At 40.7% G+C, this 11,729-nt stretch overlaps 1 non-coding gene across 1 annotated transcript; it reads left to right on the forward strand.

Annotated features, from left to right (window-relative positions):
- The first annotated feature begins 7,628 nt into the window (after positions 1–7,628).
- Positions 7,629–7,703, forward strand: Trnat-ugu (transfer RNA threonine (anticodon UGU)). The gene has a single exon. It is a non-coding gene; the product is annotated as a tRNA-Thr (tRNA).
- Positions 7,704–11,729: the final 4,026 nt, after the last annotated feature.

Raw genomic sequence — 11,729 nt, forward strand, 5'->3', positions numbered from 1 at the left:
ACAGGTGACAATGTGTGCCTGTCTGGGACTCGAACCCGGGATCTCCTGCTTACATGGCAGGCTCTCTGCCCATCTGAGCCACCGAGGGCACAGACGATAGTGTGACTGCAGGTACTATCTCGCGCACGCTTCCCGCGAGACTCACATTCTCACCTTCCATGTCCACGCACTACATTCGTAGTGTCCCACACCAACACATTCATTACTCGTGGAACACATTCTTACCAAGTCCCGTAACAGTTCGGGGAATACTTGTGCATCTTCACAGAAGAAGGTCATGGCTGGTGTTGCCAGAACCATATACTTATATGGATATGGACATGTCTTCCACGAGGAATGAGTGTGTTGGAGTGGGACTCTACGACTGTAGTGTATGGACATTCAAGGTAAGAATGTGAGTCTCGCAGGAGGCGTGCGCGAGATAGTCCCTGCAGTCGAACCATACACTGTGCCCTCGGTGGCCTAGATGCATAGAGCGTCTGTCATTTTAGCAAGAGATCCCGGGTTCGAGTCCCGGTCGTGGCACACATTTTCACTTGTCCACGTTGATATTTATCAACGCCCGTGAGCAACTGACGGTATTAATATAATTCTAATTTCTTTAAATTAAATAGTCCAATAAAACTTTGTCCGCTGTTCGCTGTTTCTCTCAAAATATAGCGAGTACTTCTATACCACAGAAAACTGCCAGTATTATCCTACTGATTTTAGTTTTTAGAACTCTGCTCAAAAATTATATTTAAATCGGTTATCACAGCACTATGCGGGCATTACGTATAATCCAGCGATAAAGAGTGAAAACTGCGGCAGGAGAACTCTCTTTTTCGTTTTAATTTCTCTGTTAACGGCTAAAAGCAGATAACGTAGACACAGGCAGCAGATCAGGCACTTTCTAATTTTATCCCGAACTATGAATGATTTGTAAAATTTTAACTTTTTTCCTTGTATGATGTCGCAAGTCGACCAAATCGACCATTGTGCTTCACTCGTACTGCATATCGTAAAATACTTCCAGGCTTCCAGATGGTGCCATTCTGTGTTACAACTGACGTTCGACAACAGCGAGAAACTGCGTCCATTCTCGCGCACTGCTTGTATAACAGGCACAGTATTGTCTCGGCAATGTTGGACCAATTCACTTGTTGCTCGTTTCTATCAGCAGTGTTATTAAAGTGGCATACATCACTTTTCCCATTTTTTCTGTAATAACGCAGTATTTAAGAGCTATGGAAATCTTACGAATAAAAATTACTCGTCTTTTTTAAAAAAGGTTTATTTGAAAACTAAAAATTTTACTACGACAACTGTGGCTAATTGGTATATCTGTTTTTACGTGGTTATCAGGAAAATATAAAAAGATACTTGTTATAACCGAGAGCAAACAAATACCGAAAGACATCGGTTATTCAGAACTAAAATACCCATGTCGTTTTAACTGATCGGTTTTTCTATCTCTAAACTGCAGTGTCTCCACAGAAAAGTGTGTCGTTCCATCAATGTACATAGCAACGTTGAGATATGTATGTGTTTATGCGCAATATCGGCAAATGGAAACACGAAGAGGTAATAAGCACATGAGCGATAGAATTTATTTCACAGTCAGAAAAGTCGAGTGACAGACAAGACTGAATCACTGTAATAGAAATTATATGGAAAGCTGTGTAAAGGAAAATTTCCAGTTCTTTCGTGGATTCCAAAATTGAAGCAAATTCCGGGACATCAAGGTGACATAGTCTTATACGGATAGTATTCCATGACTAACGTAATTGGCCCACATACTGTACTGGTATACTGATAATATTACACTACTAAGGTAATTTACCTGAAATAATTTACAAACATGTTACTATAACATTCGCTACTACTCATTACGCTAATTGACCTTCAGCCATTAAGCGCAAGCGCAGATCTCAGTTATGATACGTGCGCCATCCAAAAATTTATCAAGGTGGTAACTCAACACAACTACAAACGATCATTGTGTGCAAAATAAATAGAACACCTCATAAGAAGAACATGACGGGTTTGAATCATTCCCACCGCAAAGGATGAAAAAATCAGGCTTGCACATAAGACCACTTGATAACTAACCACAAATTCAGATTAGTTGTAGCTTCGGTGACAATCGCCTTTTTTACATTTTCCCCGTAAACTAGATAATTATGAAACGTAACAACTACTCTAAAATATCTGCAGCAACGGACTTGCCGCGGAGGTGGCATCGGTTCACGTGAGATCACCGAAGTTAAGTGCGTTGTCGGGCGTTGAAGGCACTTGGATGGGTGATCATCCAGGCCGCCTCATGATGCCAATCGAGGAGCTACTCGACCCAATAGTAGCGGCTCCGGTCAAAGAAAACCATCATAACGACCGGGAGAACAGTGTGCTGATCCCCGCCCCTCCTGTTCACATCCTCCACAGATGATGACACGGCGGTCGGATGGTGCTGTCCCAGTAGGTCACTCGTGGCCTGAAGACGGAGTACTTATAAAGCAACTACTCTCCAGTGGATGGTCGAACTACTGAGACCTTGATGCCTGGCATCAATAACAGATGGCAGCACAAGAGGTTGGCTTACGCCTACTGCCGAATTTTGCGATCTGTCGTAAGCCTGCGTAAGCACGTGGGGCCTTCCGTCTTAAGTGCAAGCATATCCATTGCGTTTTCTGCCGCGCGACTTGAGTGGAATGTTTCATTATTTCTGAAATATTATAGAAATGTTTTTCGTTGTATATCCTCACCATCGGTACTGAATTTACTGTAAAATTACTTGCTCACTTTTCGGAACTTCCGTTCATAGTAAATCGATACTATTTGAAGCCGTGGTAGACACGAGTCTAGTGTGCTTCACCTTCAGCACCTTCTGTGTCAGTCTCGGTTCCTATGTCCCTGATTTCACAACGAACAGTTCGTTGTCTACTGAGTATACTGTCTGTTGCACGACACTATCCCTCCCACGCTGCTAAATGTAGGTCGTCGGCAAAATATGACTGCAGTGGAACAAGGGCGTCTGCAGAAATTTCCCCAGGAGGTGGTGGTGGCATTGTTAGTGGTGTGTGTGTGTGTGTGTGTGTGTGTGTGTGTGTGCATGTGTGTGTGTGTTTGTGTGGAGGCCATTACTATGAAATTCACACAGTCCAGACCGCCAAGGAAAATAAACCTTGAGATTTGGAAAGGTTGTTGATCTTATACCGCTTATACTGCATATTTCGAAATTCCACCTCTAAGGGGGATACACAGGAAATGAAAGGATTTTTGAAACATGTAGCTATTAAGGTAATTTTGAAGCTAGGCAGACGAAAATTTGTATCTGGTTTCTAGGTCAGAAATAAAGAAATATGTGTTCTAGTATTATTGGGAATTTAACCTCTATGAGGTGAAATAGTAGGTGAACATTTTATCTTGAGATAAAAAATTATGGAAGGACTATGGAAGTATTTTTAAGGCTATATCTACGAAAATTGGTATTTGACTTCAAGGTTACAAATAAGAAAATACGTATTTTCGTGTTTTTGGAAGTTCAACCCCTAAGGGGATGAAATAGAGTGAGCTGGTGCGTTTCTGGCGCCAGTTTCCGTCGATCGATGTTTCGATCTTTGAGTCGCGGTCCAGAGGACACTGCTCGCTAACCGACTGTAGTAGTTCTCTGTGCGGCCCAACATCGGGCTTACCGCGCTTACACTGGACACAGTTGCCAACAAATCGCATGCCATCGCCATATAGGTTGGGCCAAAACATGTGTTCCCGAACTCTGTTCAAGGTCTTGTAGAACCCCAAATGATCCCCTACCGCCGAATCGTGGAAATATCTGAGTGCCATGCTAACTCGTTCCTGTGGAATACAGACCTTCCCTTCACCACGGTTGTCTTCCCCTTTACACAAGACACCACCCCCCCCCCCCAACCCCACCCCCCGAAGACCTCGCCATCCGCCAACTGCTGCCGAATCGGTCCCCACCCGGGGTCCTCTCCTGTTTGCCGGCTAAGTCGCAGAAGAAGCCGGGTGTCTCGGAGAGAAGGAAATTGACCCCCAGATCCGGCTCCACGTGGCCCTTGCCTTCCCCAGACCCTGCCGCGAACATACGGATAAGAGCGTCGCCAATTTATTGTCTCTGCCACTAATATGGTGAACCTGGAGATAAGTCTCGTCATCTTAACTTCGGTATGATTTTTAGCGATCTTATTAATCAAAGTTTAAGGGCTGGCACTGGCCAAGTAACTCACGGAGGCTCATTGGTTTCAGTCCAGTTGTATTGCTCACCTGTTCTCCAGATAGGGTTGTGTAGTTTATGTCTCAGAAAATTGTCTGCTCTTGATGTGTGTTGTGTTAGAGATAACTGGCAGCGGTCGACGCTAGCATACTGGGAGCAGAGCACCACGGCGGCAGAGAGATATTTGAGGCCATGTCCTCTCCTTTACATCTTGGGTTATGTTGTCACTTTTGCGTGATTCCATCTTTCCGGTGCTGAACTATAGCATCCAAAGTTCAATTGCATTGCCATGTTGAGTATATTTCCATGTCATTCTCTGCCTCGTGGATCTCTTGTATTGATTTGAATCCTTGGTCTGCTCGCGTCTATCGCCAATTCACACGAAATATTGAAGCAACCTTATTTTAAGGGTATTGTCATATAGTCATGTTCTAGTTGTAATCATTCTAAGAATATTGTTGATTAATCAACTGAGTAAGTAAATTTGAAGGTCCGTTTAGTCAAAATTAAAGGACCCCCTTAATTGTTTTAGTCATTTTTATACAGTTTTGTTTAGGAAAGTTGGCAAGCCGAACGTTAAATATCTGTATTCTTACGCTTAATCTGTTTCTCCCCTGATTGCAAGTAGTGAGAGTTCTGCTATGAATTTTATGGACATTTGTGCTATTTAAGTAAAGCTTTACCTAAGTATATATACCTAGTCATATTCAAATTTCAAGTTTTACGGGTCTCGTTCCACTTAACGAAATTTATTTATTATTTGTCCAACTGATCTGGCCTTGTGATTTTATAATGCTTTTGATTGTAATAAAATATGTAGCAACTACAACGGATTACTATTGTGATTTTGGTGTGTCACTACCATACCCCATATCACAGAGGATGAAATGTTTCATGAAATATATGAAAACCTGTTTTTGATACATTCAACGATTAAGAGGGTGGAATATAGGATGTAATGTTTTATGAAAGTATTTCAGTGCGAAAGAGTTTTTAAAGCGAAATCTGTGAATATTGTGTTATAGAAAACTACGTGTTTCACTGTTTTTGGAACTACAACCTCCAAGAAGGTGCAATAGGGGCACAGGTTTCACTGACCCATAGCCTTCCAGCCCAACCTGCAAAGTATACGGACTTGAAATTTGATGAAGGTGTAAATCGTACGCTGAAAGCATCATTTAAGAAGAGATTGTTCGAAATTTCACTCCTATGGGGGTGAAACATGGGTTGAAAGTCTTTTTTTTAAATATGTCCCTATGTCCCTATTGAAGCTATAACTACAAAACTACGAAAATTGACATTTGGTGTCTCAGTCAGATACAAAAAAGAAACAGGTTTTTAGCATTTTCCGAAATTCTTCCATTGGGGATAAAATAATTAGTGAAGATTTTTTGAAAATAAATCATTATTAAAGAACTACTGAAGCATTTTTATAGCTACATCTATGAAAATAGGTATTTGACATCTCGGTTGGATGTAAAAAAAAATGTGTTTCGTTGCTTTTGGAAATTTAACTCACTAATAGAGTGAAATAGGGGATGTAATGTTTTATGAAATATTTCACTATGAAAGCATTTTTAGAATTAAATGGATGAAGATTTGAATTTGGCTAATCGGCTCTAAATAGAAGAATACGTGTTTAATTGTTTTTGAAAACCCAACCCCTAAAGGGTGTGAGATGTTTCAGAAAATGGTTCATTATGAAAGGATTGCTAAATATATCTGACAATTCGTATTCGGCTAATATGTTACAATTTTTAAAAACTACGTGTTTTTCTGGTTTTGGAACTTCGAGCATAAGGGGATGAAAATTTTAATGAAATATTTATTGCGTTATATTAAAATATTTTAAATCTGCATCTATGAAAACCGGTATTTCACTTCTCAATTAGATATAAAGAAATATGCGTTAGGGAATGAAAGACTGTACGGAGATATCACCACAAGAATACAAACGGCTTGATTAACAAAAACCTTGGACTCCAGCTGTCAGCATTGCTTTTTGATCATTCAGTAAAAGACCATGCTTCAACGGCGCTAAGTTTAGAAAGTTTAGAAAGTGTTGCAGTTTATAAAAGACATAAAAAAACGATTAAAGAAAAAATTCTTTGCAGACCATGAACGGTCTACGCAAGTAAAGAAGCGGATGATAAGCTAGCTCTTTATGCAAATGAGTTGGTCACTTTAAGTTCCGAGACATGTCATGCAGCAGGAACGGAATCCTATAGTTGCTACGATTGGCTACAGGAAAAGTTTTGCAGAATCACTCGAAATCACTTCTGCAAGTGGCTAAGAATCTCGTAATGAATAAAAATTCTGTACTGAGAATTCCAAGGTGGGAGAGGCGAGATTCCTCCCCCCCCCCCCTCTTCCCCCTTCTCACAATGCTATCCTTCTTTACCTACAGCAAAAAATAAATAAATAAATTAATAAATAAAACTAGAGAAATTTCTACTGTGAAACTATTTGCATACAAGAGAACGGCCCTTGAAATTTAACTCTTCAAAGTTTTAAGCCCTGCTCATTCCGGATATTGATTAGAAAGTGTTAATCCACATGTGAAACCTGAGTATATAATCCCTGTGACATTTGATCAACGGTGTTCCATAAGGACAGGTTCTCATTCAAAACGTTCGAAAATTCAATTTCTTTGTAGTTGCATTTTTTAAAGGTGTACTTGTCTAGACTCTTGGAACAGAAAGTTTTTTTTTTTTTAATCCGTGCTTTACAAAAGTTTCTACAGTCCATTGTTTGAAGCAGTGTCACGGCTGCCATGAGCCGCGCGGGGTACCCGCCATGTGTCCAACGCCTTGTCACGGTTCGCGCGGCTCCCCCTGTTGGAGGTTCGAGTCCTCCCTCGGGAATGGTTGTGTGTGTGTTGTCCTTAGCATAAGTTACTGTAAGTAGTGTGTAAACATAGGGACTGATGGTTCAAATGGCTCTGAGCACTTTGGGACTTAACATCTGAGGTCATCAGTTTCCTAGAACTTAGAACGACTTAAACCTAACTAAATTAAGGACATCACACACACCCATGCTCGAGGCAGGATTTGAACCTGCGACCGTAGCGGTCGCGTGGCTCCCGACTGAAGTGCCTACAACCGCTCGGCCACATCGGCCGGTCTATCATGTATTCTAGAAGAGCTGTACGGTCGTCAGTGGCGCCTGTTCTTTCTAGAACAGTTACTATCTTCATATCTATGGTTAAACGTCACCCAGCCATTGACCTTCGTCTGTGCGAATGCGCACAGGCTACCGGAAATCTTACGGGAATCGTCACCTTAGTGTGAGCCAGTAATGAGTGGATGGACAAATACCTATTAAGTACATTACGTAATCGGATTGTGGGCGGTTCGGGGTGTGAGTCTCACGGGAAGCGTGCGAGGGATAAATTCCTGCAGTCGTGCTGTTCATTTGTGCCCTCGATAGCTCAGATGGATTGAGCGTCTGCCTTGTAAGCAGGAGATCCTGGGTTCGAGTCCCAGTAGCGGCACACTTTTCAGCTGTCCCCATCGAAGTATATCAACAACACCTGTCGGCAGCTGAGGGTTTCAATTAATTATCAGTTGTGTAGGTGATTCGATGAACCCTTTGCCAGGCACTTAAATGTGTTTTGCAGGGTATCCATATAGATGTAGATGATAACTCGTCCCGTGTCGCACGTGCTCAAAATGATTCATACTGCAGAATGCATGCAAACATACTCACCGAAAATACGGACGAATATCAAGTGCAGGCTGCCGAGTGCTGCATATCCAGCTTTGACAGATCGGCTTTTTCTGCCAAGAAGAACAGGAAGTTGCTGTCTAGGAGCAATCAGAGGTAGAGGAAGGGTTGATAAATACTCCTTGACTTGCAGACTAAACGTAAATAACGAAAATACATTTTTGGTAAAAATTGGTCAAAACATAATCGGTTGCCCTCCGTATTGGATTAGCTGTTTTGAATATTGAAAATCTGACTTCAGATTCGTTTTCAGCGACATTAAAAATATATATGTAACACTCAGTTCATGCAAATCGAAGTAATAATATAACTAAATGTTTTCCCTAAACTTTGAACACATTTTTTTCGGGTAACTATTTTCTCAGAACGGCATGCAGCATAAATTAAAAGTGGTTCGTTCTCTTAACATCTACCTCTGACCCCTAAAAGTAAACACTTTTCTTAGGAACTTATAGCTATAATATGACATTTGTTAATATTAACTAATTTTTGTGTAGGCATAAGGAGTGAAACAAACCCTCAAAAATCGAACTCAAAGTTCGAATTAGCACTGTATCGTTAAATTTAAGGTTGTTTCATTGCGGTTAGGTATACGCTCCCATAAATTTTATGTTTTATCGACTGATGTTATCCATTTTCAATTTCAGAGGAATAATGTAGTATCAACTGATGTTACCCATTTTTGAATTCAGGTAACATATGAGGTGCCACACTGCACGCGCTCTGCGTACTCCAGTCTCGCAGGCCCTTGATCAAATCATAATTACGGGCGCCATTTTTTATTGAAAATCTAAAATTAAGCTCATAGTATTATCACTCGTAATTCCCAAACAGATCTTTCGAATGTATTTTCATTGTCTCAAAAAGAATTTCAAATGTACCCTTTTTTGCTCATTTGTATGAGAACCTGGCCGTAACGCCGGAATATAGTCACGAGATTTTTTTTCAGAGACGCTGTACGTTCGCGAGAAGACTTTCGTTCTGCGCGTGTCGAAGGACATTCCTCAGATATTACTGTGTGTGTGCTACTCAGTCGTGCCATTTAAGTGTACATCTTTGCATAGTTTTCCTTTCACGATGTAAACAGTGTTCCGCTCAGTTGCTAACTGGCCAGTGAGTGGTTCCGAAGGTATCGGATGTGCGGTGCGTTCGGTCTGCTAGGACAACAGCAGACTAGCGTGGTGCGATGGCAGAAGCAGACACTGAGGGAGCTAGCTGCTGGGACGCCAGCGAACAATTTATGCCAAGTAAGACGAAGAGGACTATTCCTATATTACGAGCCGTCTCAAAAGTGTTTACCATTGGTAAATCTTGCTGTTGAGTCTGACAAAACTGGCAGTTTTGCCTAGAGATACATTAGAGACAGCTACAGGAAATCCCTCCACCCCCCTCAATGAATTTTTGGTTGTGATGACAGGCCGATTGGTAGTGTAGCCCGAGATCTAAGTTAGGTTGGAAGGTGGTAATTTGATTGAGAGTTGTTTACGCCAACGATTATGAATGCCGACTAAACGTTGTGCGAGCAGATTGCCCTGTAGCGTAGCCTAGCGTTTCCGTCCGCGCCACATTTAACACACTTTCTCTAACTGTGTACAAAAGTCTCACAACAGCCACGATAACTACGTTTCTGGTGGGGGGAGGGTAGAGTCCACTATGTAACTTTCACTGCAAATTTTAGTAACCGCATAAACTAACCGAAATAGAAGCGTAATTTTAACTATATTTCCTTTTGTGGGAAAATAATGGTTCTCCTCTTTCGGCAGCAACTGTAATATGTAGGCGACTTATTAGTTTTTTTTAACTCTGAATCATGATCTCAATAGACGCAGTGCTTTTTTTACGTTACTTGATTTGTGGTCTATAGTAAACAATGCAACGAATTGGTAAATTCTTTGAAGTTTGACGTGTGTTACATAGACGACGTTTGCAATGTTCGTAAGGCCAAGTTTGCATATATTCGGTGTCTGTTTTTTGGCCATGTACTGTATAATTAAAGGGAGGAGGATTATGTTCAAGGAGCAGTGCATTAGCAGTCTATGGAGAAATTGAGAATTTGGATCTAAAGAACAGCATGCTCGGGCAGTTCGTGCTATTCTGTTGACCACTGTGTAATTCGGACACAGTGATCATTGCCTCTCCCTCGTAACCAGGGGACTCGGGTGCTAATCCTGGTCTGGCACAAATTTTCAACAGTGCCCATTGACTAAAGTCTGTGCCCATTGTCAGCTAATGTCATTGTTTCGGTGTTAAACTGTATTTTGTTCACGATACGTAGTTTGGCTTTTTCATGGATAACAGCTTTGAAAAGCGTACAGGTTATATTGATATTTGCTCGTCGTTAGTCCAAGGCAACTATAGCGATTTATAAACACAGTTGTAGTTCGTATTAAGCCTACATACGTAATTGTGTCCTGTGTTTCTTTACCAAGAACTACTTCGTAAGTAATTCCCTGTAGTGGTATTTTGTTTTAGTATTTTGTTTAAATATTTATAGACTGCAGGCTTGGATGAAATATGAAACACATGTCCGAAGTTCCTGTTGATACTGCAGATACTGTTTCATCCGTACTAGGGGCCAAAACATTTCATCTAATACAGAAGGACACAATTTGTCTCGAGATTTAGCAATTTTTCGTAATAGAGGCCTTGCTTCGATATATTTTTCTCTAATTCTTGTTTGGTTTTAATCTTAAAACACACTAACTCTTCCACCACTTATTCGATATGTGGTTTTATCCATTTCCTAAACGGTTCCTAAACGGTCGATAATATTAATGATTTCCTTTCTCAATTATATTTTCTGTAAATCTCATGTTTATGATTATTGCTAACATGTTTCACGTTCTCACTTTTATTATTTTTATTTTTCTAGTTTTGTGCCTTGTAGCCAAATTTTCTTTGAATCTGGTTTTTAATTCTGAAATAGTAACAGTTGAAGGTCAAGAGAAGATTGCGGTCTATTTGAGGAGAGTGGCTTGGAGATTTTTTATAACAGACGTATACAGGTCATGGGGATACATTTACTTCGAGTGTGATGTAGCCCATTCTCTTGTCATGATCTCGGCTGTATCGTAGCACATTGTCTCGGTTAGGTTGGAGATTTCTGTTGAGAGTTGCCGAAGTCAACGAAAGTGATTACAAAGTAAAGACTGTGCTAACAGAACGATCTGTAGCGTAGTCCAACACGTTCTTTCTGTCCTTTTAAAGCCTCTTTTAATTAAAAATAACTAAAGCTGCAAGATACAATCACAAAAACTGTATTACGTAATAGAGTAATCCCAGACTATTGTTGTGTAAGTTGTGTGCGTACACTATTTTTTTTGTCAGTGAATATCCATTTTTTTACTCATTTGCTGGGTTTCAATTTTCCCCGTTTTCTGGCAAAAAACCTTTTCCTGTGAAGGGCCCATTAGCTTGTCGGTTATATTTGTGACTTTCTCGACGGTCAGTAATTTCCTGATAGTCCATCCACCGGCGTCATTGTTAACATCGGATATAGAGTTTAGTATTAGGAAGGCTAATATGAAGCTAATGCATAAGTAGGTCTAATAATTAATAAAAATAGGAATGCGGGTAAGCTACTACAAACAGCATAGTGAACGCATTGTTGTGGCCAAGATAGCCACGAATCCCACGCCTACCAAAGCCGTAAAAGTAGTCCGCAGATGATGAAGAAATTGATGAAATGTGTGATGAGATAAAGGAAATCATTCGGATAGTGATGGGAGATGAAAATTTAATATTAATGGGTGACTGGAATTCGACAGTAGGAAATGGAAGAAAAGGAAACGTA

Source organism: Schistocerca gregaria, unplaced genomic scaffold (genome assembly GCF_023897955.1).
Source record: "Schistocerca gregaria isolate iqSchGreg1 unplaced genomic scaffold, iqSchGreg1.2 ptg000199l, whole genome shotgun sequence".
Classification (NCBI taxonomy): Eukaryota; Metazoa; Arthropoda; class Insecta; order Orthoptera; family Acrididae; genus Schistocerca; species Schistocerca gregaria.